Below are 27,478 nucleotides of genomic sequence, written 5' to 3' on the forward strand. Positions count from 1 at the left end.
TTATCTTTTTAAATATAACTTATATCTCTGTTAAATCTCTCAATTTCTCCTTTTAATCATTGTTTTCCTGATATAAGTGAATTGTTTCTCTGTATTTTCTTGACATTTTGTAAGCTTTTAAAAGAAATTATCTGGAATTCTTTGTCAGGCAGATCATACTTCTGTATTTCTTTAGGGTCAGTTATTAGAACTTTATGTTTTGTAGTCTTGTTTGAATTGAATTGAATTGAATTGAATTGGATACCTTTATTCTTCATATAGCTGAATATTTACATCTTTCCTTAGCTCTTTCTTTCTTCAGTGAAGTCATATTTCTCAAGTTTCTGATTTTTCTTGATCCTTGTGGCCGTGTATTGATGTTTGCACATATGAAGAAGTAGGAACTTATTCCAGTCTTTGCAAACTGGCTCTGTCTGAGAAAGTCTCTCACCAGTTCAGCTGATCTAGAGATATGTGGCAGATTATCTTGAGAGGTTTACAGGTGAACTTGCTGTTGGAGACTGTGGTGAGCCGCTTCTGCCGTTTCTGCAGACTATGGTCGCCATTACAAGATGGCGCTGGCTCCGCTGTGGTCTGTGACAAACAACTCCTTATTTGGGAGAGTTGGTGCATGGTTTTTCACCACCCTATGAGAAAGCTCCACGTGGCAGCTTCGCATTGGGAAGAGATGCTTTATTAAGGCTGGGAGGGGCATCCGAGGAGAGAAGAAAGAATATCAAGGGCCTGAATAAACTGCTGAAAGAAGATTCCTGAGTTGCGTCTTCCTTGCGGGCAAGGGGTCGCGACAGGAGACCTTAGGCAGTGTGGTCTGGTGCTTGGGTCAGAAGGTGGGTGGGCCTGAATTTTGGGTCCATGGGGCTGGGCCTAGGGTCTGGATCCACTGGGGGGGTTGTGGATTAAGTGTACAGTCCATGAGAGCAGGCCTAAAGCCTGTATTCATGGAGCCCAACCTGAAGTCTGGATCCATAGGCCTAATCTGGTTCTATACTCAGTCAATACATCCATGTACTAGAGAAGGCCTTGTGCTTAGGTCCACAGGGTCAATCCTGGCACCTAATTCCATGGAAGCTGGCCTGAAATTGAGGTATGACTGGGTCTATGGGGGCTGGTCCAGCTCTAATGTCTACTGGGATGGGCCTACACTTTAGTTTGATTCAATAGGTTTATACCCTGGGTCTGCTAAAGTGTTGGGCTGCAGAGGCTAGGCTAGAGGGTGTGGCTGAAACCTATGTCAATGGGTAGTGGCCTGGTACTTGATACCTGAAGTGCCAACTTAGCCTTGGGTCAGGCCTGAAGCCTGGGCTGTGAGAGCCAACCTGGCTCTGGGATGGTCTGAAACATGGGATGGGCCTGGATCCTGGAGCTGCAGGGGCTGGCCTCTCACAGGGCAGATCTAGCTCCTGTATCCAGAGGTGCTTGTTTGATGACTAGGGTAGCAATGGCCAGCCTGTTGTTGGGGTGGGCCTATGGGTTCCTGCCCAGTGATGAATTTTATTGGGGCAGGCTTGATGTTGGGATCCAAGGCAAAGTTCAGCACTTATGTCCCTCTCCTTCCCTTTCCCTCTGTGTTGCCTGGGAAGAGTGTTGTGGGTAATGTAAATCTGTCTTTCCTTTTCTCTTTAATGTGTCTTTTCTTATTTCTGTGCTATAGCCTGCTGTAATAATCTCTCACCTGGATTTTTTAGCTCTTGTGAAGATATTTTTTATGTAGGTAGTTGTTCAAATTGATGTTTCTGTGGGGGAAATGAATGCTAGAAAGTTCTATTCCCCCATCTTGCCTAGCTCTCCCTACTTCCAGTTATATCACTCAATTGTTTTAGTGATTTATCAAAAATGCTTATCACACATCATATCTACTTATTTATATCTGTTCTTCAGACATACGAACACACAAAACATACATTCTGTAACCTTCTTGGGGTGGGGTTTTAATTCTAACTCTATAACTTACAACAAAAATATATTCCTTTCCTGACAGTAACCATGATCTTCCTTGTAAATTCTTCTACTTTAATACATGATGAGATAAGCTATACAAATCTAAGGTGTGACTTAATTGTGGTGATAAAACAAACTGTGTTTTATCTCAGTCCAAATAGTATATAACCCTTGCTTTTGGAAGAATGAAAAATGGTAATCTTGGACATATGCCTTGGCCTTGCTTAAAATACTTATGAAAGAATGAATTGTCATTGTCACCCCAGTAGAACCCAGTACTGTAGCAGTGACACCAATCCTGGCAAATGGGGAACTAGCATTGTTACTTTAGGTAGTGTACTCTAAACTTTTTTCATGACAGCGTTATAGATGCTATCTGAAGTGGGTATGCCAGTATCAACACTTGTTAAAATTGTGGTGACTGGTTCATTGTGTTTTCAACAGCTGCACATAAATCAACTCCTCCTCTGTAATGGAATAGCTAGTGCAGCTACCAACAAAAATGAAACGAATTGTAATTTTCTGATATCTTCAGGTAACTAAAGCAATATGTCTCTGTTAATAAACTTTTAAAAATTGCCATGAACATTGTCATTGGCTCCTTCTGTCACTTTTATCACCATTTTTGTCAGTCTTATGGAACATAACAGGAATTTAGTTCCAGACCAGTGATCTTTGAGTAAAGTATTTACCAGCCTTAGCTAATTAAAATAACTAAAAACCTACCGATATTTATATCCTTTACAAGGGAAATTAGGAGCCTGCCATAAATGAGGACTCTACAGTATGCTAGGAGATATAATATTAGTAGTTAAGTCTCTAGTTCTGTGACATGAAAAGCAATATGCAAAATGAAGATGTATACATTCTATAGTCACAATAAGGTGATAGAGACTGCAAGAACTTGGAGAATACAAATTAAGATAGAGGGTTATATCAAATTACAATAGAGGGTTATTCTTAAAATGCTTTTTTAGTCTTGCTTTGCTACTTGTATCTCATTCAAATTATACTAGCTATAGATTAGGAATTACCATTCCTTCTATAATGAGTAGCAGATTTCTTAAATGTTTGCAGATTTACAAACTTTGCAATTTCTTTCCAAAGTTGTACATTTTCTCCTTTATACCTAATTTGTAGTGCTTTTGTGTTTTAGTTTTAGTTTCAACCAGGTGTGGTGGCAACATCTGTAATCCCAGAGACTTGGGAGATTAAGGCAGGAGGATCACAAGGTCAAGGTCAACCTGGGCAATTTAGCAAGATCCTGTCTCAAAATAAATTTTGAAAAAGGGATGGGGATATAGCTCAGTGGTAAGAACACTTAGATTTAATTCCTCAGTACTGGACAAAAAGAAATTTTTAAAAATTCTAGTTTCAGGGCTAAAGTTTAGAACCTGCTATTCCTGTACCAAAAACATTTTCCATTCACAGACACAGTTCATCTACTCATAGCCTGTGTCATTCACTTTTATATCCCAAGAATAATAAGAGTTATACAATGAATTATTAGGGTTTTGTTTTCTTATCTCTTTAAAAAACAATTGAGGTGAGTGATAGTGGCCAGATTATATTGTTATATTGTGTGCATGTATGAATGCATAACAACAAATCCATTATTATGTACAATTATCATGCATCAATAAAAATGTGGGGAAAAAACAAAGAAGACAAGGGTCCCAAATATTTTCTAGAAAATGCGTAGGTCACAGCTTTTGCTAATGGATCTAATCTAATATACTTTCCATATTTGGAAAAAGCACTTTATTACTTACATACTTTATATTTTTTACTTAATTTGTTTTTTTTCTGTGTCTGTTGTTAGAGTGAGCTCTATGAGGGTTGTCTGTTTTGTTTACTATTGTATTTCCAGAACCTTGCATATAGAAATTGCTCACTAAATATATTGTTAATTGAAAGGAGAGTCATCCAGAGTTCACTCCATCTATGTTAGTTCAGGTTCCTAAGGCAACTACAAGTAAGGAAGAATGAGTAAAATGTATCTCATATTTTACTGTTTTACTATATTATCAGATCCTCTATTGATTGCTTTATTTGGATTATCTCTTTTAAGTACCATAAAAGCTATAAAGTGAGAAGCAACATACAAAATGAAGATGTATACCTTCTACAATTCATTAAGATGGTAGAGACTTCAAGTGCATATAGATAATATCACTATTTACAGGCAAATAAATTAATGTTCAGGGAGTTAATTATCTTGCCCAAACCTGCACAGTCAGCAAGTGGCAGGGCAGGATTATCATGACAGTTTGACTTCAAAGTCCTAGATTTTTCCCTACAGTAGTCCAATTTTCTAGGAAGTTCAGAGAAGAATTCAATAGCTCATTCTCACCCAGGATATGAACCATCCATTTAATGAGTGCTTCCATGATATATATGCTGTCTTCCCTTTAGCCACTCAGTAGTCATCTTGGCTGTCAGATCAACTGTTGTGGTATCATAGTGCTTGTGTTCAAGTGACCCTTATTTAACAATGGCCCCAAGTTATAAGAGTTGTGTTGTTGTCAATTTTACTACAGTATATTGTTTTAATCAATCTTTTTTATTGTTATTGTTGCTAATTGTTACTGTGTTTTTAATTTATAAATTAAACTGTATCATAGATATGCATATATTGGAAAAATATAGTATATATAAGGTTCAGTGGCTTCAGATAGGGATTTGGAACTTATCCCACATGAATAAGGGGGGACTAGTGTATCCTTATGTTTCAGTCCCTGTGCTAGGTGGTAGAACATTGAATTTGGTGTCATAAGACAAGGTTAAACACCTATTGAGTTATACGGGACAAATTATTTAATCCTCAAGTTTATCATTTTTAAAAGTCAGTGATAAAAACACCTATCCCAACTCTAAGAGTTATAAAAATTAAACATGAACTGATGAGAAATACTTTTGTAAATATGAAATTATATGAAATAACCTTTGTAAACTGTGTTGTACTATTTAGTGTTGGTAGTTTTTATTTTGGACTTCATGTTAAAGAGTTTAGTTAATGGGGTCCTCTAAGTCTGTGGACCCCATTAGGATATTTTAGAGTAAAAATTATGATCGTGAAATCTGATGGAGTGATTTGCCCAAAGCCTCTTATTGAGTTGGTGGTAATTCTAGAAGTAGAACTCAGGCTCTATTACATTTTAGTGTAATTTTTATCCTCACTGATTTTGGAAGACTTTTTAAAAATCCTTCTGATGCATTGTTAGTATTTTGGTATTCTGTAGCCCACTCATTGTTCTTCTTTTGCACAAGAATTTATAGAAATACTTATGCAGTTATACAGTCCTTACTCTTTTGTTTTTAATTACTTACATGATGTTAAGTCTTTTTTAATTTGTCATGTGGAAGATCTTTTTTTGTGCAAGTCAGGTAGCAGTTCCCTTTCAGTCACGCTTGGTAGTATTAACAGTGGTGGTGTTCTTTAAAAGTAGAAGGGTTTAAATGAAATAAGAGCTTTCTATAGGCTGCTGGTGTGACAAGTTGCAACTTGTAAAAATTTCCTTGGTAAAGGTTGATTATCAACCAAACTCAGTAAGAGTTTTGCTGGTTCTTTCACTGTTCCATGGAATCCTTTATTTAAATGATACATGCTAAGACTTGCCATGTCTGATAAAAGGAATCACCTGCCAATGTGTCTGTGTGAACCCTACCAGTTGAGCATACCACTGCAGTTGATGTATAGCAAATTATTAATTACTTGCCTCTGATAAATTATCCCCAGTAAAGACTTGGGATAAACATATCTGATTTGGTTTCCTTCTCATGCTTTTCAGGTACAAGCAGGAATAATTATTGTCATCACAGAATAAAACGTTTCTTTCAGGTTTTGCCATTGATGTTGCTCGCCATATAAAGGAAATACAACTCTATTTGCTCTATGTTAGTTTCATGTCTCGAAGGAAGTAAAAATAAAGAGTGATTGAAAGAGAATGAGTTGATAACCAGGGAGAGGTGATCAAACATGTATTACTGAGTGTCTGTGGAGTTCACAATATATATCAGGTTTGTGGGTCATATAAACCCTTGGAGTTCTTTATTCTCTATTCTTATGTCTGACTTTTGGTAACTTTACTGCTCATTAATTCTTTTACTAGAGGGTAGGCAAGAAAGAACTAGAAAAATGACACTTTACCAGCCAATTTTGCTAACCTATTTGTGCTCTGGTGGGGAAGGAGACAGAAACTGTGGCCCAAAATAAGAAGTTTATATTAATTTCATTTTCCTTCAAAATTTCTATCCCCACTGGGTACAGTGGCACATCTCTGTAATCCCAGTGGCTCAGGAAGCTGAGGCAGGAAGATTGCAAATTCAAGTACAGCCTCAGCAACTTAGTGAAGCCCTTTATCAAAAATATTTTGAACTACCTTAGAAGATGGAAAGATCTCACTTGTTCTTAGATAGGCAGTATTAATATTGTCAAAATGACCATACTATCAAAAGCACTATACATATTTAATGCAATTTCAATTAAAATCCCAATGACATGCCTCATAGAAATAGAAAAAGCAGTCATGAAATTCATCTGGAAAAATAAGAGACCCAGAATAACTAAAACAATCCTTAGCAAGAAGAGTGAATTAGGTGGCATCATTATACCATACCTTAAACTTTACTACACATCAATAGTAACAAAAACAGCATGGTATTGGCACCAGAATAGACTTGTTGACCAATGGTACAGAATAGAGGACACAGAGACCAACCCACATAATTACAGTTATCTTATATTAGACAAAGGTGCCCAAAGCGTACATTGGAGAAAAGATAGCTTCTTTAACAAATGGTGCTGGGAAAACTGGAAATCTATATGCAACAAAATAAATTTAAACCCCTCTCCACTCAACCCAAAGTGGATCAAGGACCTAGAAATTAAACCAGAGACCCTGCATCTAATAGAAGATAAAGTAGGACTCAAAATCTCTCTCATGTCTGATTAGGTCCTGCCTTCCTTAATAAGACTCCTATAGCACAAGAATTAAAATCAAGAATCAATAAATGGGATGGCTTCAAACTAAAAAGCTTCTTCTCAGCAAAAGAAATAATCAGCGAGGTGAATAGAGAGCCTACATCTTGGGAGCAAATTTTTACCACACGCACATCAGCTAGAGCACTAATTTCTAGGATATATAAAGAACTCAAAAAGCTAAGCACCAAAAAAAAAGAACCAAATAACCCAATCAATAAATGGGCCAAGGACCTGAACAGACACTTCTCAGAAGATGATATGCAATCAATCAACAAATATATGAAAAAAAGTTCAACATCTCTAGCAATTAGAGAAATGCAAATCAAAACTACTCTAAGATTTTGTCACACTCTAGTCAGAATGGCAGCTATTAAGAATACAAACAACAAAAAGTGTTGGCAAGGATGTAGGGAAAAGGGCACGCTTTTACATTGCTTGTGGGACTGCAAATTGATGCAACCAATATGGAAAGTAGTATGGAGATTCCTTGGAAACCTGGGAATGGACCCACGATTTGACCCAGATATCTCACTCCTTAGTTTATACCCAAAGGACTTAAAAACAGCATAGTACAGGGACATAGCCACATCAATGTTCATAGCAGCACAATTCACAATAGCTAAACTGTGGAACCAACCTAGATGCCTTCAATGATGAATGGATAAAGAAAATGTGGTATATATACACAATGGAATATTACTCAGCATTAAAAGAGAATAAAACATGGCATTTGCAGGTAAATGGATGGAGATGGAGAATATCATGCTAAGTGAAGTAAGCCAATACCAAAAACCCAAATGCCAAAGTCTTCCCTGATATAAGGATGTTGATTCATAGTGAGGATCGGGGGGAACATGGGAGGAATGGATGAACTCTAGATAGGGCACAGGGGAGGGAGGAGAAGAGAGGGGGCATGGGGTAGGAAAGATGGTGGAATGAGACAGACATCATTACCATAAGTACGTGTATGAAAACACGAATGGTGTGACTTCTTTTTGTCCCAGAGACATGAAAAATTGTGCTCTATTTGTGTAATATGTATGGTGTTGCATTCTGCTGTCATATATAACTAATTAGAATAAATAAAATTTAAAAATAAGTTGAACTAATTGTATAGCTTTTAAGGGGGAAAAATGGAGAATAAAGGAGGAAATCACTTCCTTGAAGAATGTGGTGAAATTTCTGATTCTCAGGCCTTTTAATAACAATATTTTCTAGAAAATATATCAAGCCAGTTTTCATCAGTCTCTAAGGAAGGGTGGATTAAAATACTTAATCTGGGATTTTCTTCTTTTAATTTGTTATTTTTAGATATACATGACAGTAGAATGTATTTTGACACATTATACATACATGGAGTATAGTTTATTCTAATTAGGATCCCATTCTTCTGGTTGTAAATGATTTGGAGTTTCACTGCTCATGTATTTATATATGAACATAGGAAAGTTAAGACTGATTCATTCCACTGTCTTTCCTCTTCCCATTCCTCCTCCCTTCCCCTTCATTTCTCTTTGTCTAATCCATTGAACTTCTGTTATCCACACCCATTGTGTGTTAGCATCTGCATATCAGAGAGAACATTTAGCCTTTGGCTTTTGGGGATTGGCTTACTTCACTTAGCATGATAGTCTCCAATTCTATCTATTTACTGGGCAAATACCATAATTTTATTATTCTTTATAGCTGAGTAATATTTCATTGTGTATATATATATCACATTTTCTTTATCCATGCATGTGTTTAAGGGCAATAACATGCAGCAGATTATTTGGCGGGGGGGGGGGGGGTCAACACTTTTTGTTTTTCTGAATTACCTTTAATAATTTGTTATTCATTGACACTCTCATATGGCCTCTCACATGGTTATCCCAAGTTCTATCTGTAATTTCTTTTGATAGAATAACATGGTTGTGTTCCATTTAGTCCATTTTCTTGCTCCCAAACTATGATTTCAAGTTTGTGGTTAAGCCATGTATGTCATTTTCTGGGATATTTATGAAGTACAGAACTAATTATGTTATAATACATGTTTTTGAACAGTAAAAGGTTTCACTATAGGTAAGTTGACTTGGGTCACAAAACACTATCCTTTGAGGTGGTCCAGGAAACAGTAAAGATGACATTTATCTTAATAAAATGTATATGTGTGATATAGCTTATAGTTTACTAATAGTAAGAAAGAAAGATTTCAGAGTCAGAGAAGATTCAGAGCCCAGGTAATTTTCAAGAAGAAAAGGATTAGGAAGACAAAAACATATAATTATGTTTAATAAAGCATTTTAAAACATTTTTGGAAAGTCTATTTTATAGAATTAAATGATAAATTAAAATAAAAGTTAGAAGACTTGCTTATTTAAAATAAATTTTTGACTCTTTACAATATTATATAGGACCCAGCAAATAAACATTTTGTCCCAAATATGCATGATGGGCTTATTTTCATATTTTTGAGGGAGTCTAGATACCACATAAATGCCCCATATGTGACATAAATCATGCCTTCATCATTTGTGAATAAAAAATATACATAGCATGACTCACTCCATTCTTCAAAAGTGAAAAGAATTCCAATACAGCAAAATATCTGTACTATTGTTTTTGTTTGTTTAAATTCTACCTTATTGGACTTAATTGATGTACAGTCTGGAAGTATTGTAATCCAGGCTGTCTCTTGAAAGACGTCTTTTATTCCTAAATGTATGCTTACCATGATGGTTTCCTTGCTTCTTGTTTCTAAGAAATCATTTCTAAGTAATTAACTTGGCAATAGTACAAACTGAGGCAATAAATTAATTCGTCACAATTCCTGATAATTCCTAAAAATGCAACTCTTCTGTTGACTAAGAGTCCTAATGGAATGGCCTTGTTTCTGGATCAGTAATTGGAAGACCAAATTTTGCCACTGATTTGTTGTGGAACTTTTAAAAAGTCACTTTAGCTAATCTGACCTTTAGAATTCTATATTTTAACTGTATAATCATGCCTTCACTGGTCACCTCACAAGGTAGCTATGAGGTGGGTGTAAAGAAGAGTCAAAAAGATAATAGCAATCTCTAAATCTCTAGATAATAGCAATCTCTATAAGTTATTGTTGTTGTTAAATAGAATCAAGCATCTATTGAGTGTTCCTTCTTTTGCAGCTGCTTCATATGTATCTCTATCTTGTCTGTAGGGCCCAACTTCTTACGGAATCAGACAAGACAAGACAATACATTTGGTGATACAGTTCACCTCTATGCTGAAGGGCAGAAGCAACCATTTTTTAAAAAGTAACGTAGCTTGCTAGAGGGTATCTGGGAAGCAGCAACAGATATATTGCCATTTTGAGCCAAATCATTTTGTTGACCACAAGGCAGAACAGCAGCAAGCTCAGATGGGAGAACTGTAGTCATTATCCAAAGGTCAGACTTGATAAGCAGACTCTGCTATTTCTTCCCCTAGCTCCCATATGTCTGGAGGGGCATGTGGGCGGCAGGGGGAGCCAGAAATCTCACTGTCAGACAAGTATGGAAGTGATTTTCTGCAAATAGAATTGGCTCTATTGTGTGCAGAATGATAGGATTCCCTGTCTTCAAGAAGTTCTTAGTCTAAGGAAATAAGGCAGCAGTGGGAGCTTCAGGCAGACTCCACATCTGTCTTGTTGTTTGCCTCAAGGTAAGCATTGCATAAATGTCATTTGAATGATAGGATGATGAGTGAATGGCTGTACAGATACAGAATGAATGAACAATGACCTTTGAAAAGTACTTCCTTTGAGTTACTATTTAGAAAAGCAGAGGTGACAACTTGAAAATGTTTAGCCATGTAACTTACTTCCATTTAAATGCCTGAGATTTAATACCTGAAATTCAGATCAAGGGTGCAGAATAGATGGATTTTTTTTTATTAATTTCCTTGGGAAATGAAAACAAAACTTAACGATTCCATCATTATTATGGGAAATTTCACTCCAACTCATTACTATATTATGAAGTTATAAGTTATGTTGAATAATTGATCATATTTTAATCAGTTTGATTTATTTCCTACCAAAATATCTGGGGGGTAATGTTTACACTTTGTCTTTCATCAGTGGTGAATCATGCATTGGTAAACAGTTATCCCAATACAACCTCTCAGGTGAGGCAACATGGTACTCAAGGGAAGATTTTTAGCCAGAAGATCTGGATTCCATCTCCTCCACACCATTACAACCTTGGGGAAACCACACTGAAGCTCCTCTGAGCTGCAGTTTTCTTATCTACAAACTAATAACATTAATCCCTTCCCCTACCATAGGGCTGTTGTAAAAGCACTTGGTAAGCTGTAATAGTCTATAATAATGCCAGATATTGTTAGAGCAGGAATTAGGAATAATTTGGTAGTGCTTCAAGAGTTTAGTGTCTGACATTCTGGTATAGAAGGTGGCAGGCAATCCCTGAATTTCGGCCACTACATAAGAACATTCAACTTAACAATATGTAAAACATGTTATGTAAAACATTCTTCAAAGTTACCTTTAGGCAAAATGTATTGAGCATGGCAGTTGGGTAGATTGTAAGGGACAGTTTTAGATTCTATTTAAATTATACTACTCATTTGAAGATCCCCCCCACACACACATCACTTATATTTGTCAATGCAGATGGCATGTACTATGCATTGCTCGGGTTTATAATGACTAGAATAGAGTTGTTTCACTGATAGGCCCTCATAGTGTTTGACAAGCACCAGAATTATTAGAAGCTTTGCTTTAATATAATTGTCACTCTTACTAAACTATAAAATGACCATTTCAATTTGGAGGATTATTATCCTTCTAAACACAAATCAGTTCTATCCTTTAAAATGTAACTATGTTTAAGAGCAATAGGCAAGCCACAGCCATTCTCTGCATGCTTATTGAGATTGTGAATGTGTCATCAAATGCTCAAATCAGGTTGTCACTGAAGCACAATTCTTTCTCCAAAAGGAAGACAACTATTAAGAATGAGCTTTAAAAAAAAGACATTTTGTAGATGTATTAAAATAAGAAACATAAGCTGATTAGGCAAAGTTCCAAAGATTCATTAGTTTATTAAAGTAGATTGAAACAAATGTTTGAGAGATTTAAATAAATTAACCTTTAATGAGTACCCAGGGGCCAAGGAAAAAGAATGACAGAGGATTAGGAGTATTTTGTCTGATTGGTGCATAATGCACACTGATTAGTTTTTTTTTTCCTGAATGCTCATTGCTATATAACAATACTAATAAATAAAAAGATTAAATCTAAAATATCTCTAGATTGTAATTGTTGCCTACTCTTATGTGTACATAAATACCATGCTTGGCTTTAATAGCAGTCCCTATGACTTTGGCACAGGGAAACAAGTATTTTTGTCATTACATCACTGCATCTTGAAATGTCTCGTATGTGAGTAAAGCTTTGGTCAATTAGGGTAATGTATTCCTACCAAGATTGACATGCTTTTAACATTTCAGCATTAGACTCCTATTCTGAGTTTCACAACAATTATGCACTAAATGAAATTGATTGATAGCAAGTTACTTAGAAGATATATTGGTATTTAAACATAATTTATTGAAAAAAATTCTGCACTTCTTTACAAATTCTGGTTTATAATTAGGAAAATTATTAAGAAGGTCTTTTTTGAAGCAATATTAGAAATGCTTTTGATTTTATTTTCATGCTGCCTTAACTGTATTTCTATTAAATCATTTACTGACTGCTAAATATGTTTTGCGTAGGTGGTACTAGGAAGGCATCCTTCCAGCGTTCCTTTCTCTCTCCTTTTCTACCCCTATTACTAAGTTTTATTTCAGGTTTCTATTGATGTCTTCCATCTGTTTCCCCCACCCCCTCTTAAGCTCAGAGCTGGGAGATCACATGTTTTAAGCTTCATTTTTCAGATGCGGAAACCCATCAAAAATTACTGATCCAATGTTACCAAGTGAGTTGATGGAAGAGTAAAGCCTATGTCTTTATGGTGTATTCTTCCACTATTTTAAACTTCTTCCTTTGCACTTTTTACATTTTACCAGATCTTTTCTAAAGTTCAGTGGAATCACTGAGGCAACATGTAACAATAGGCAAACCACATTTCAGTGTGATTTTTATCAAATGTAGTTACAGTTTAGATTCAGTGCTTCCCAAGATTTTTCACGACTTTGAATTCAGTGAAGTAAATGACTTATTGTCTTAAGGAAAGAAGTGATTGGCCTGGTGTCCAATGGGTGGCAAGATTCAAGGTTAGTCCCCAAAGGCAAGTTTGGAATATTTCTCTGGAGATGAACAAGAAAACAGACATAATATTTCTGAAGTATTTTATCTAGTTGTCCTGGGAGCAGGGAACTTACTCATGTAATTATAATTTGTCTAATTTTCTCTGAGACTTCAGTTCATTTTGCTTTTTCCAGAGAAATCCTAAAAGTATCATAAACTAGATAAATTTAAATCTAACATATTTATGCCACACAACCAGTATAGTTCCCTGCACATTGTGGGTGGTCTGAAAATGAACTTACCTTTTAAGTGTTATCTTGTTTTAACTAAAAAAAAACAAAAACAAAAAACACTTTGGGTAGTTTTTACTCCTTTGCTTGGCCTTAAGTAAGAAAACCACTTACAATGGTTGTTCTCACTCCTGGCTGAATGTTAGAATTTCCTGGTGGCCCAACCATGACCAATCAAGTCAGAATTTCTGGGGGTGGAGCCCAGATATTGGTAGTCTTTAATAGTTCCCCAGCTGCACCACATATGGGGTCATGTAATTTCAGTGACTCAGGAAGCTTAGGCAGGAGAATTGCAAATTAAAAGCTAGCCTCAGCAACTTAGTGAGGCCCTAAGCAACTTAGTGAGACCCTGTCTCTAAATATAAAGGCTGGGAATGTAGCTGAGTGGTAAAGTGCCTTTGGGTTCAATCCCTAGTAAGGTGATTTTAATATGTAGCCAGGAATGAAACACAGTGCCTTATATTTCAATCTCCTCTACTGATTCTGCTAACAAATCTATGAGCTGAGAGATTTGGTTGAGGCAGGGAAATAGCTGGTAAAAATCAGAAGAACAGGGATGGGGCTATAGCTCAGTGGTGGAGTTCTTGCCTAACATTTATGAGGCCCTAGGTTTGAGCCCCAGCACCACCAAAGAAAAAAAAATAACACATAAAAATCAAAGAACAAGGGAGCTACTTTTGCCTCTTTTTACTTTGTAGAAAAACACAATTTGGGCTGCATGTGTGTCAAAGAAAACAGTTACTTTCTAGAAGCTCAAAGGAAGGATACTTAATAGAATTAGTTTCTTATACTGCAGCTATATGCTCATGAATCACATTTGCCTGGAAGGCTAGGCTGCATGGTCAGGTTTTCAGAGCCTTAGTGTATTGTGATTCCATATCCTTCTTTCCCTACCATCCCAGTTTAGTGCCCAATATTCAGGAAATTCTAAGTCTTTAAATTTACCAGTCTTAATATTTGTCCAAGCTTAATGAGTGGGACTCTAAAAAATAATAATGGAGGCTGGAGTTGTGGCTCAATGGTAGAATGCTTGCTGACATGTGTGAGACCTTGGGTTCTATCCGCAGCACTGCATATAAATAAATAAAAGATCAATTGACTGTTAGAGTCTGTAAACAAGTCAGGATGGCGCCTGGCAAATGTTAGAGTCTGTAAACAAGTCTGGATGGCGCCTGGCATTTCGCCAGAGGGAGTGGTTTGTGAAGTAACACCAGCGAGCCATTAAGTGTGGAGATTCCTTATTGGTTGACTGCTGTATCGAGTTTATGTTAATTAGATAAGCTGTGTGGAATGTATATATACTGCTCCTGTCCTACAATAAACGGCTCCCACTCCTGCTGTATAAATGTACACAAGTTGTTCGTCACCCCCCAGCTATTTTGCTGCAGCCGGACTGTGGCAATTGACAATTAAAAATATTTTTTAAAAAATGATAATAATGGAACAACCACATGGAATATGGAAATGGTTTTGATTAAGGAGGGAAAGGAAGTGGGCATTATCTTCCAAAATAGAGTAACAAAATGCTTTTGAGAAGCATTCCAAGATCCTAGTTGGATTAAGAGGATGTTTAGATCTTTTCTGTCCTCAAATTCCCAAGGACACTTTGGGAAAATTACAGTGCTTTTACATTCTGACCTTGCCTGGTACAACAGCTTCCTGTATGGTTTAATTGAAATAGGTGGGTTTACTCTTGCTGCCTGTGAGGTCCTAAAACTCTTAGATGTTATGAATCTATGTAATGTTTAAGTCCTACCTCCCACAATGTAACATGATTCTAACTTGCATACAGTGCTATTTTGTTGCAAAGACACTCTTAAGTTGAAATGTTCATGGACTTGAATTCGACTATGGCATTCTCTTCAACTCAGTCCATCACTTTGTAGTTTCCTGGGAGTCTTGATCTGCTCTGTCTATTGTTTTAGAGCATCTTCCTGAAATGAATTTACTTTAAAGTTAAAGATGATTAGAGTGCTTCTTCTCCAGGAGACAATTACATTGCTATATTCTTTGGCAGGGAGAAAAACAACATAGCATTAATTTTTCCAAGCTTTCTTTGAGTATAGTTAAAAGGAGAATTGTCAGCTTAATCCAACATACTATAATAACAAAAAGACAACTGCTATTAAAATGCAAGATTTTCTAATGAGACCATTTTGAGGAGTTGTTTGTGAGGGAAGAGAAGGGAGAAGGATGAAGGAATCTATTAAGTATTCCTGACCTTCAAAAACGATTTTGTCAGTGAATGCTGAAGACAAAATAAACCAAGTCTGAGACCTATTATTAAAACATTTTCCCCCTCCTTAGCCCAATAATATGGTTTCCTGCCTCTTCAAGTATTGTGCTTTTTTTCAGGATAAATTTTTTATCTTTTGACAGGCTTTGTTAAGAATACATAGTAAAGGTCAAGTGTAAGCCATTTGCTGGTGTTCTCTGGCAGCCTTTATGTCATGGTAAATAGAGGTTGGAAGTGGTTTACTTTTTAGCATAGCTGTATGAATATGACTCCAGTGCATTAGTCCTTTTCTCATACTGAAGCCCATAAACCTTGCAGTCTTTTCAGGACTGTGGTTTAAGAGTTTTAAAATGGATTCAATTTGGGCTCATCTCTTCCCCTCAACTCTCAGATCTAATCAGAATCTAATTCCAGCTGATTCTCTTTCATGAATATCTCTGAAATCCATTTTTCTTTCCTTTCTACTGCCATTCTTGAGTTCATATTCCTGTTGTCTCTCTATTGTACCACTGCAGTTTTCTCCTAAACTGTCTCTGCTTCTGGTGCCTTGTCACTCATAGTACATCCTTCATCTTGTCATTGGAGTGACCTTTCTAAGGCATAGATCAGTTGTGACAACAACTTACATAGAATACACACATCCAAAAACATCCAGAATGAACTCTTAGATCCTACAATAAATGCTCTGATAAAATAGGTCCTGTGGACTCTTGTGGACAGAGCCTTTGAAGTTTAGGGAAGGACATCTTCACCAAAGAGGATGCCTCTGAGCAGGGTTTTGAAAGATAAGTAAAAGATCTTCAGGTGGAGAATGATATTTCTAGTAGGGGGAATGTGTTGTACAGGAACATAGGGACATGAGAGCACAATAACATATTTAAGGAATTTTGAGAAGTTTGATATGAATTAACAAAGATTACTTGGAGTAAATGGCAGAAGGTGACATGGATACCATTATTTGGGCCAGATTTTATTTATTTATTTATATATATATATATATATATATATATATATATATATGCCTTCTTTTCTGATTGTGATCTTTTTTTAAATATTATTTGGTCCTGTTTAATTATTTTTAAAAATTTTGTTCTAATTAGTTATACATGGCAGTAGAATGCATTTTGACACATTGTGCACAAATGGAGCACAACTTCTCATTTCTCTGGCTGTACATGGTGCAGAGTCACACCAGTAGCGTAGTATCACCTTCTTGAAGAAAGAAACAGTTTTAGCAAATCCTAACTAAAATCGTTAGGCCTAGCATACTGGCAGGCACACAGAATTGTGTGAATGAATTGGATGAATAAGGAGAGACTGACTACCAGTCAATATTAATTCATTGGCTCATTCATTCCAATATATATTGAATACCTGAATTAAACTCCAGCCTGGAGCAAAATTAAGATCCTACTTATTCTTTTTATACAACAGAAATAGTAAGACTTGTTTTTCAAACACAGACTAGTTGTTTTATGTAGACTTTTTCCTTTATAGTGACACTGTATTTTCAAGAAGCAGATTTTTGCTTTCTTAGTAGTCGGTTTGACTTTGGCTCTGGCAGGGTCTTCTCGAAAGGAGTTAATTACTTGTCAACACCCTATATTGGAACTCCCGAGGTGGAATTTTTATAGGGGAGGTATGGATCTATAAAGATGCATTAATGTATTACAGGAATCTCTATTTTCTCCTGTGGGTTTAATTTCACAGTCAACAGGAAGAGCTGTTTATCATACATTCTTGACTAATATAAATGGGGATCAAAGATTAGGAATACAGAAAGCATAACTCCAGAGCATTAATGATACAGTATGGCAAAATTAATGGGGTGGGGGGAGGAGAGCAGATAAAAATGTTGAACATGTAAATGAAGATTTACTGTATTTATGTAGTTCTATCTTTAGGGAATGCTAAATCACAAACTCATCATTGGTTAATTAGAAGGTAATTAAAATTGTAGCACAGTGATTGGATAAATAGTTAATGAAGGCTGAATAGTTGAAGAAAGGAAATCTGGTGAAATTAGTGTGTACATTTTGGGAAAAGCAAATATACAGATGTTATTCATGCAGTTCATCAGTCTTACAGGATACTGATATCTTTCTAGCATTAATTAATAAAACTAACTCTCACAAGACCAAAAGAGTTTCAGAACTCACTGTCCCCTTCAAAGCATTTTGCAATGAAATGCAGATTTATCTAACAGCAACTTTCAATTTTGAATTTTTACACCATGTGGATTATTTTGCTGAACCTTGTTTACCACTTATTTACTCCCATCTTAAGAATCTATTAGGGGAAATTAGTGTTCTCTTTATGTTGTAACTGTTCCTACTGAAAAGATCTGGCTCAGCCTGGGCTCCTGACCAGATCCGGCTGAAAGTTAGTTTTGAAAACCATTGGAGTGCTTTCTACAGAGAGAACTGTGCTTGCTTTTGATAATTGCCTAACTTTATGAAATCAATCAGCCTGCAGGGAAGACCTCATTGCAGATCTGACAAGATAGACTCCAATTTCAATACCAGAACAACTCTCTGTCCTTAGGCTCTGAAATCTGCAATTATTTATTTTATTGAGACATAGACACCCATAACATAGTACCTCTGGGCACATTCTCAGGCAAGTATTAAACAGATAACCTAACGGTCACTGTGGTAGGAACTTGCTCTTTTCCTGTCACTCAGGTGGAAAATTGGTCAACAGGAATTGCAGCATGGCCTAGAGCCAGCTCCGAACAGGTACTGATGAATCGCCATCTTTTTAAGCCCCCACCTCCAAAGATTTGGAGAGAACAATGGTTGTTGTAACCATTCCCAGAGATAAATTCAGCAAAATAAGGATTTCTCTGCACAATTCCTCTGAAGACTGCCAGACTTTATCCTAAGGAAAATGATAGATCACCCCTCTACCATCTGTCATTTTGAACTGTTCTATTGAATCAACATTTTTGAACCTTGTTTTCATTGAGTAATATGATTTTGCTGTTTTTCCCAAGCCTTACAGAGGAAAAGAGTCTTGAAGCATTCTTCTTGAAGTTGGAAATATGTATTTTGCTTTCCAACTCACAGAACTCAAATACCTTAACAGATTTAATTCAGACTTTTCTCAAATAATTTACCTTTACCAAGGCTGGGAGATGTCAGCCCCACAGGAAAAACACAGGGAACATTCTGAGCATAGGAACACATGGATTTAGAGAAATGGTCCTTTTCCATCCCACTGCTAGCAATGTTCCAGTGGTACAGTACCCAGCTTTGAAATTAGTTCTCATTAAAGCTTTGGGAGGAGGCTTCCAGTTGAAGGGAGAAAATGTGGTTCTTTTACGTTTGAAAGTTCAAGGTGGTGACAAATATGATCTCCTATCTTAAACCTATGTTTAGGTTGCAATCACTGCCTATTCCAAGTATTATTTATTAATGATTCACCTTAATAGCTATGTACTATCTGACAGAAAAGGTAGGTTAGAAGAGGAATGCAAAGCTAACATCTTCTAAGTCATAAATAGGATACACTCTGGGGCCCTAAGGAGCCACACTATTCAAATAAGTTCCTCTCCTATTTTTGAGGCAAATTTATATAAATCCCTGATTGGTTTATAATACTGACACTTGTTTAGGGTTTGAGATGTGCAAGACCTTAAGTATACATTCCCTCATTTTATTTTTCTCACATTCCTGTAAGGGTGAGGTGTAATCATTCCCAATTTATAATGCAGAAACAGTCTTAGAGAGATCAAATGGCTTGTTTTATACACATATAAGTCTCACACTTAGTAAGTGGCATATCGTATAAGTGGCAGATGTGGGTTTAATCCCAGTCTGACTGTAGAGCAACACTGTCCAGTAAAACTTTCTGTGATATCCAGGCATGGTGGTACATGCCTGTAATTTGAGCAGCTCAACTTTCTGTAATAATTTAAATGCTCTATATCTTTCCTCTCCAGTATGGTAACCAGTAGCCACAGGTGGCTATTTTATTTCATTTTAATTAATTTAAGCTTATATTTGAATAGCTACACATGGCTCATAGTTACTGTTTTAGAAAATACCTGTTAGAAATTGTCTTTTCTTGACTATCATTTGTAAAGCAGGATCTCTAAACTGTTGCACATAAAACTGTTAAGGAAAGATCCATATATGGGATCTCTTTTGTAATGTTTTCTCATATAAGCTTGTTAGTCAATGGAAAGACTGCTTTGTTTTCCAGAAAGGGAAAATGAAGTTTTATAGAGACAAGTTATGTTAGTCAGCTTTCCATCACTATGACATAATACCTGAAATAATAAAAGGGGGAAGATTTATTTTCGCTCATTCCAAAGGTTTTTGTCTATGGTTACTTGTCCCCATTGCTTTGGGCATGTGGTGAGGCAGAACATCATAGTAGAGAATGCATGGTGGAGCAAAGTTGCTCACTTCACAGTGGCCAGGAAGCAGAAAGAGAAGATACGGCCAGGGTCTTAATATGCACTTCAAGGGCATGCCCCCAGTGACCTAATTTCCTTCCACTAAGCACCACATCCTGAAGATTCTACCACCTTCTAATAATGCCATAGGATGGTGATAAAGCCGTTAGCATATAAGCCTTTGGGGGACATTCCAGATCCAAATCATAACACGCGGTTAGGGGAGAATATATGTTACTATGTCATCACTCCCCAGTGAGTCTTCAGGAATCTCAGGTTGGAGAAGGAAAGCTGAAGGAACCCAGGAATCTTACTTCCTTCTTCTGTTTATGACTACCTCAACAACATGTCAGTTAGTGTCTGGGGTGGAAAACTGTACCCAAAATTGTAGCTGAGTTCTGTTCAGTATAGATTTCTGGAATGCTTATTTTGTTGTGCAAGACACCGCACCAAGCATCTTAGGGTAGGAAGACTTAAGAAATGATGGTATAGGGGCTAGGGTTGTGGCTCAGCGATAGAGCACTTACTAGCATGTGCAAGGCACCAGGTTCAATTCTCAGCACCACACAAAAATTTTTTAAATAATAAATAAATAATAAAGGTATTGTATCCAACTACAACTAAGAGAATATTTTAAAAAAGAAATGATGGTATAAAGCCTATCTTCAAAGAGTTTACAACTTAATAATGGTGGGGTAAGTCAGGAGGGAATGGGGCATAAGATAAAATATTCAATTATAACACAAGACATACACTCTAGAAGGCACTGGAAAAGTACAGATTAAAATCTAAAGACAGTCAGAAAAGTGTTTTGGACATTTTTTAAGAAAGCCAAAGTTCTTTTTTCTACTGCTTACTAGCCATGTGGCCTTGGAAATTTTACTTCAATGCTGTAAACTTCCTATTCCTTTTTAGAAAGTGGGAAGAATAACTATAAAACAAAATAGCTGGGCACTGTGGTGCACATCTGTAATCCCAGTGCCTCAGGAGGCTGAGGCAGGAGGATCACAAGTTCAGAATCAGCCTCGGCAATTTATCAAGGCCCTAAGCAACTTACCAAAACCTTGTCTCAAAAAAGGTGTGGGGGTGCTGGGGATGTGGCTCAGTGGAAAAGCCCCTCTGAGTTCAATCCCCAGTACCAAAAATAATAGATAGATAGATAGATAGATAGATAGATAGATAGATAGATAATGTGCACACAATATGTATTCTATACAGCCAAAATAGTTCACCTTACTCCATTGCATGTATGTATTGGGTTAAGTATAGGTAAATAAGAAAAAGCACAACCATAAATGAAATAGCCTCTGAGATAAACCCTAAAGGAAGGATAATATTTTAAATGTTGTGAATCAAAAAGTAGGTAGAGGGAGGGGCAGTGTGCACCAAAGTGTGGAGGTTGGAAAGTATTGGAGAGATTTATGAATGCTAGATAGTCCCAAAGTGTGATCCCCACACCAGATGGAACAGCATCATTTGGGAACTTGTTAGAAAATCAGACTTCCAACTTACTGAATCTGAATCTGTAGTTTAACAAATCCCCAGGGAATATATATGCACATTAAAAAAGTTTGGAAAGTGCTAGGTAGAGTACAAGCTGGGACATAATGGAAGACAAGGCTTGAAATGGATGGAACTTTTTTATGAGGGACTCATTTCACCAAGTAATTAAGAGAATCACTGGAAATTACTGAAGGGTCACTGCTAATGAAAATTTGCCTATCACCTGTATCATACCTTGAAAAAGGTGTCTTAAATGTAAATTTTGCCTTGACAATTTTTTTTTTTTGCTTGTTTGTTCATTCATTTATTTATTTTGGATAAACCAGTGCCCCCAAACTTGGCATGTTCTAATAAGAAGTTTTGTACAGCCTGTCTTTTCTCCTATTTTGTGATTCTGGGGCCATTTGCCATGTGCCAGGGTTTTATCTCACTCTCTCATTTTCTTTTTGTCTTTTCTTATCTTTCTTTCTTTTTAAATGTGGAGCTGGGGATGTAGCCCAGGGCCTCACACATGCTAGGTAAGTGCCCTGCTGAGCTCCATCCCCAACCTTGTGCTTGATTGCTGGTAGCCCTGACCTCTCAGTCTTCCATTCGTGAAGCCTCAGCACTGGATTTGCTACTATTCTTATGTCTACCACCATTCAAGCAAGCCCCTTAGTGGAAGAGAACATTTGTCCTTTCCTTTCTTATCTCTTCCCCATTATCTTCATTCACCAATTAATCCTTTACAGTTCCCCTTGCTTTAGCTAAACCAGTTATATGGAATATTGGATTCATGAAATTGATACAATAGTCTTCATTTGTTTGTTATCAGTTAAGATCTGGTACTGAGAAATGTTCAGTTGTTTGGGCTGCCAACCCCTTGGCTAAAGGATGATAGTTCAATTCAATTCTTATGAACAGTGTGAATATTTCTTCAAAAATAGCAAGTAGAACTGCTGGGTGGTAAGAGCTGTAAATCCAGAGGCCATGGTTTTCAGGCCTTGACTGATAAAAGCAGGAGGATGAATGAAGTGAAGATAAGATCCCAGAGATGGGAGTTAGAAATACCCAGGTGCCCCCAAGAAATCAAATGTGTTCAAAGTGGGTGGTCAAGGCAAACTTTACTTCTGCCAGAAGGGTGTGTATGGGAACCTGGTTAGCAAGCAGCCTAGGTGGGCAGTCTGCCTGTTTATATTCCTAATGTAGCACTGCCCTTCACCCTGAATGGAGGAGCTCAGGGGTACAGTCTACACATTTGGCCAATTTCAAAATTGGGGTGGGCAAAGGAAAGGTCTATAATTGAAATGGCTACAATTGGATCTAGTTAAGGCTGAATACTATATTCTAAAAAGGGACCACCAGACCTTTTGTTTCTCACATGGGTAAATTCTATAAAAGCATCTGCCAGCATGTCCATTAGGCCAACTTGGTATTTCCCAAAAGTTTTTAATTTAAAAACTAATTTGGAGATCACCACCACCATGAATCCCATATCTTATTTTAAACTAAACTCACTTGGAAAATAAGATTGAAGTTGCAGATACTTGTTATAAAGACAAACTAACTAGAATATTCAAATTACCAAAAACGTTTATTTTTTTAACATGAATTTCTATGTGGACATTGCTACCTTTGATTTAATTTATCAGATTTCTCAGGACTTTAACCATTTTCTTTTAAAGGGAACTAATCCAGAATGGAGTTGTGTTTCTTTTTCCTAAGGTTATATATTCTATGGGCCACAGCTGCAAATAAGAAATGACATGGATCCATGGGGTTACATTTTGGTCCTATAACCTGAGGCAGTCATTAAAAGTGTTAGATTGTATCTTGAAGGTTGGTATTAATTTGACCTGATAGTGGAAAGCTCAGTAGAGTGAATTGTGACAGTAACTATTACAGCCACTGGGCATAAAAAGATCATTGATCTTCTTTCACAAGAATCATGAAAATTCTTCAGTGCTTTCCTCAAAGCCCACGAATCATTTGCATTTGTATGGTAGACATCATTGCGTGTGAACTCCTTGATTTCTTTCTGAGGTGTTTAACTTCCCCACTTACATTGGATGAGAAATGTCATTCTCCAAGAATCCTTCCACTACCCTTCCCTGGTATGCATACTTTCTAAAGAGGCATTCTGTGTGCTGTGAAGTCACATAATAGGTATTTGGGGGGTGGGTACCAGGGATTGAACTCAGGGGCACTTGACCACTGAGCCACATCCCCAGCCCTATTTTGTATTTTATTTAGAGACAGGGTCTTGCTGAGTTGCTTGGTGCTTTGCTTTTTGCTGAGGCTGACTTTGAACTCGCAATCCTCCTAGAGCTCTTGTGATTACAGGCGTGCACCATACACCCAGCACATAATTTGTATTTTGACATGACATGAAATAACAGCTGTTCAGTTGTCTATAGTAGTCACATTGGTTTTAGACAAGAATATATTACCATATAGATTTGTTTGGTTGTAACTGTAAGGTACAGAAATAGCAGAAATCTATGACACTAATATTTTTTGATCTATTTGTTTTTATTTTATCAATTTGGACTTTATTGTGAATAACCTGTAAATTTTGTAAACTTGGAGGATAAGAAGATGAGATGTAAGGGGAAAACTGAATAAGCTACAAGTTTTATTAAGTTTATCCTTAAGAATAAAAGGGCTGGGGCTAGGGATGTGGCTCAAGCGGTAGCGCGCTCGCCTGGCATGCGTGCGGCCCGGGTTCGATCCTCAGCACCACATACAAACAAAGATATTGTGTCTGCCGAGAACTAAAAAATAAATATTAAAAAAAAAGAATAAAAGGGCAAGGACTATGAGAAATGCTTTAAGACTAGAAATTTTCTGACTTCATTCTGTTAGGTGTCTTTCACTTCTTCATTTTTCTTGCAGCCACTATCAGTAGAATGCTTAAAAAGTTAAATATCTCATGTACTCATTCTAGGGATTATAAGCAGTTTGGGGGAAATAAAAGGAATCCCCCAAATCATGTGGGTAGTAGTTTTTAAAAGGAAAGCCAGCTGAATGCCTAGGAGCCTAGCAAGGAATGGACCCCAGGCAAAAAAGTGCCCCAAGCCTCTCAGGAATCAGGTAGACAAGATTTCTGTATTGCTGAGCATGAACTAGATGACCTCAAAAGTTCTTCCTAATAATACTTTCCATTTCATCATTTCTAGTAGAAAATGCCAGGAATTGCTTCCATAAGAGATTAAAGATTAAACTATATCATTTGGGTGAGAATTACAGTATGGTAATTGGTAATACTTTTATGTTTATGTCATCATTGAAATTTTTCCAGCAAGAATTCTTGGAATTAAAGTGGTAGTTTTCTTTTTAGGATCTAAATAATTTTAATGGAGCTATCTTATTTTAAATAACATTTAGCATGCATCACATATATACAGTACAGAAAGATCCTGTAAGTAGGTTGTTGTCTTAGGGGGGAGAATGAAACAATACAATAAAAGTAGCTAGGATTTTCTGGTATCATAGGATTTGGCTATTTCTATAGCCTTTGCTCTTGAACTATAAATCTTTAGATACTATATTGGGTTCTGGATAATATAAAATGTGGATTTGTTTTCAGTGAATCAGGTTACTCAGTGAGATGTCTCTTTCTCCTTGATATGAGATCTTTCCCTAGAAAAAATAAGGCCTAAAATATTATACCAAATTATCAGGATTTTCACATATCTGGATTATATATGAGGTGAAGAAGACACAGAATGTACTTGGAATCTCAGTCTTATTCAGTGTCAAAAGGATCTGTAAATTAACATGAGGAATAAAATACCCAAATACCCCAAGATATCATCTGGGACAAAATAAAGGGTAAGAACAATTTAGTTCACCAGATTTTTTTTTTCCTGGACTCCTTAAACTTTTTCAAAAAGATACAAATAGCAATGAAAAAGTTCAGTGGGAAAATCAGGCAATATCCTTGGATCAGGGAAAATTCAGATTTATCTCTTTACATTATATATCAACAATGTGAGAGATTTGAAATGGAAATTCAGTATTATAACAGTAGCAGTTAATATTTCTTGAGCCTACCATGTCCATTTAGCTTCAGCACCCAGGCCCACCCTGGACGATTCATCTGTTCATCCCAAAGGAAAATGGAAGCAGTGGCAGTCTGGGTGAAAGCAGGAATTGGAGATCAGGGCCACACCCCAGACACGATTAAAATATACATTTATAAAAAATATACATTTATGTGTTTATTGAACATATACTGTGTGCCAGATGTGGTATAGAATATTCTACCTATATGATCTCATATATGATCTCATTTAATACTTTTACCAAGTCCTATGACTTAGGTACTGCTCTGAAACTCTGTAAGATCCTCAGTCATCTACTTAATAGGACATGGAAGTGGACTGATATATTATTCTGTGAATTATCAAATGCAAGACAAAATAAGAAAGACTTTTATGATTAAAAAACATTAATCAGAACCTCCTGATCCTTGAGCATTCCTTTTAATCAGGATTTCCCCCATTTTGCTGTATAGTACTCAAATGTGAGAGATGCATTGAAAATCTGTTTTAAGTAATGTTGCTATAATCAGCATCAGAAATTTTCAGTTGTGGCATTAATTCTTGATGATCAGCTGCCAAGTCTTTACTCTAATTACATGGGTTAATATGATGTGTCACCTACCCCCACTTATTGAGGATTAATTAATTAATTCAACATTTACTATATGTTGGATATGGTGCTAGGCATAAGGAATATAGTTGTGGGAGGAGTGAGGTGAAGGGAGAGAGCTTCTCCTTAGAAGAACCTATAAGCTTATCGTTTATTTTAATTCATTTAATTTATTTTAATTCATTTAGAATTATATAATTATCATAACTATGTTTGTTAATCTTTGCAATAACCTTGTGTAGTCTTATGTCTCCCCATTTTATATTAGAAAACTAGGTTTGAGACTACATGAATTGCCGAAAGCTATCTAGTAGGAAGGGTAACCATGATTTGAACCCCAATCTAGCACACTCTTTCCACTATACCATTCTGTTTTCCATAGAACTTATTTTGATCAGTATGATACTGCAAAAAGAAATGCCAAGGAAATTTTTGGAATAATATACTTATCATATTTGACTTTGGACTACTCAGGTGCAAGAAAAATCTTCATTTTTAAATGATATAAAATGTAGATTTTGAAAATAATCTTGGTTGTGACTTCAATATTTTCTAATATACATATTTTTACAGTTCTAGTCATAGTAGAGATTTTCTTTTGGGGGGTGATTCACCGATTGAACCCAGAGCCACTTAACCACTGAACCACATCCTTGCCCTTTTATTTTTTATTTTGAGAGAGGGTCTTGCTAAGTTACTTAGGTCCTCACTAAGTTGCTGAGGCTGGCTTTGAACTTGTGATCCTCCTGCCTCAGTCTCCTGAGCCACTAGGATTACAGGTGTGTGCCACCACACCCAGCCATGCTAGATATTTTAATAGGACATGGATATGATGTACTGAATAGTTGACTTAAGATATAGAAGCAAGTTTTATCCTTTCACTTAGTTACACACATGATGTAAAGGAAAGATGTTTGACAAATCCCAAAGGCCATTTAATGGAGGTGTTTCAAGTGGAATCTGATTGCTAAAGAAATAATACTTTCTATGTAGGCTGAAAACATTAACAAGGGGACAGTCTTTATTATAAACAATAATGGGAATTCATTTTGTTAAAACTTGTATTCATTTTATTGAAATTTTATTGACCTGTAGCTGTCTGGATTCCAAGCTTTTTATTGATATTTTGCAACTTTATCTGAAGAAGTGTAAAGCTATAGGCCATAGAAAAAATGGAAATTGAAGAATGAACTCTATCAGGCTAACCTGATTCCCCTTTTGATAGGATTAGAGAACTAGTGGATAAAAGGCTAAGAAGAGATGTCTTTACTTTGGTATTTAA

General features: G+C 36.4%; 1 protein-coding gene across 12 annotated transcripts in view; it reads left to right on the forward strand.

The window, feature by feature from the left end:
- The window catches only part of Enox2 (ecto-NOX disulfide-thiol exchanger 2), a 309,809-nt gene that overhangs the window by 104,676 nt on the left and 177,655 nt on the right, over positions 1-27,478 (forward strand). The window lies entirely within an intron of this gene.

The sequence above is a fragment of the Marmota monax genome, unplaced genomic scaffold (assembly GCF_021218885.2).
Source record: "Marmota monax isolate L192 unplaced genomic scaffold, Marmota_monax_Labrador192_F-V1.1 WCK01_AAM20220418_F8-fsc00054, whole genome shotgun sequence".
NCBI lineage: Eukaryota > Metazoa > Chordata > Mammalia > Rodentia > Sciuridae > Marmota > Marmota monax.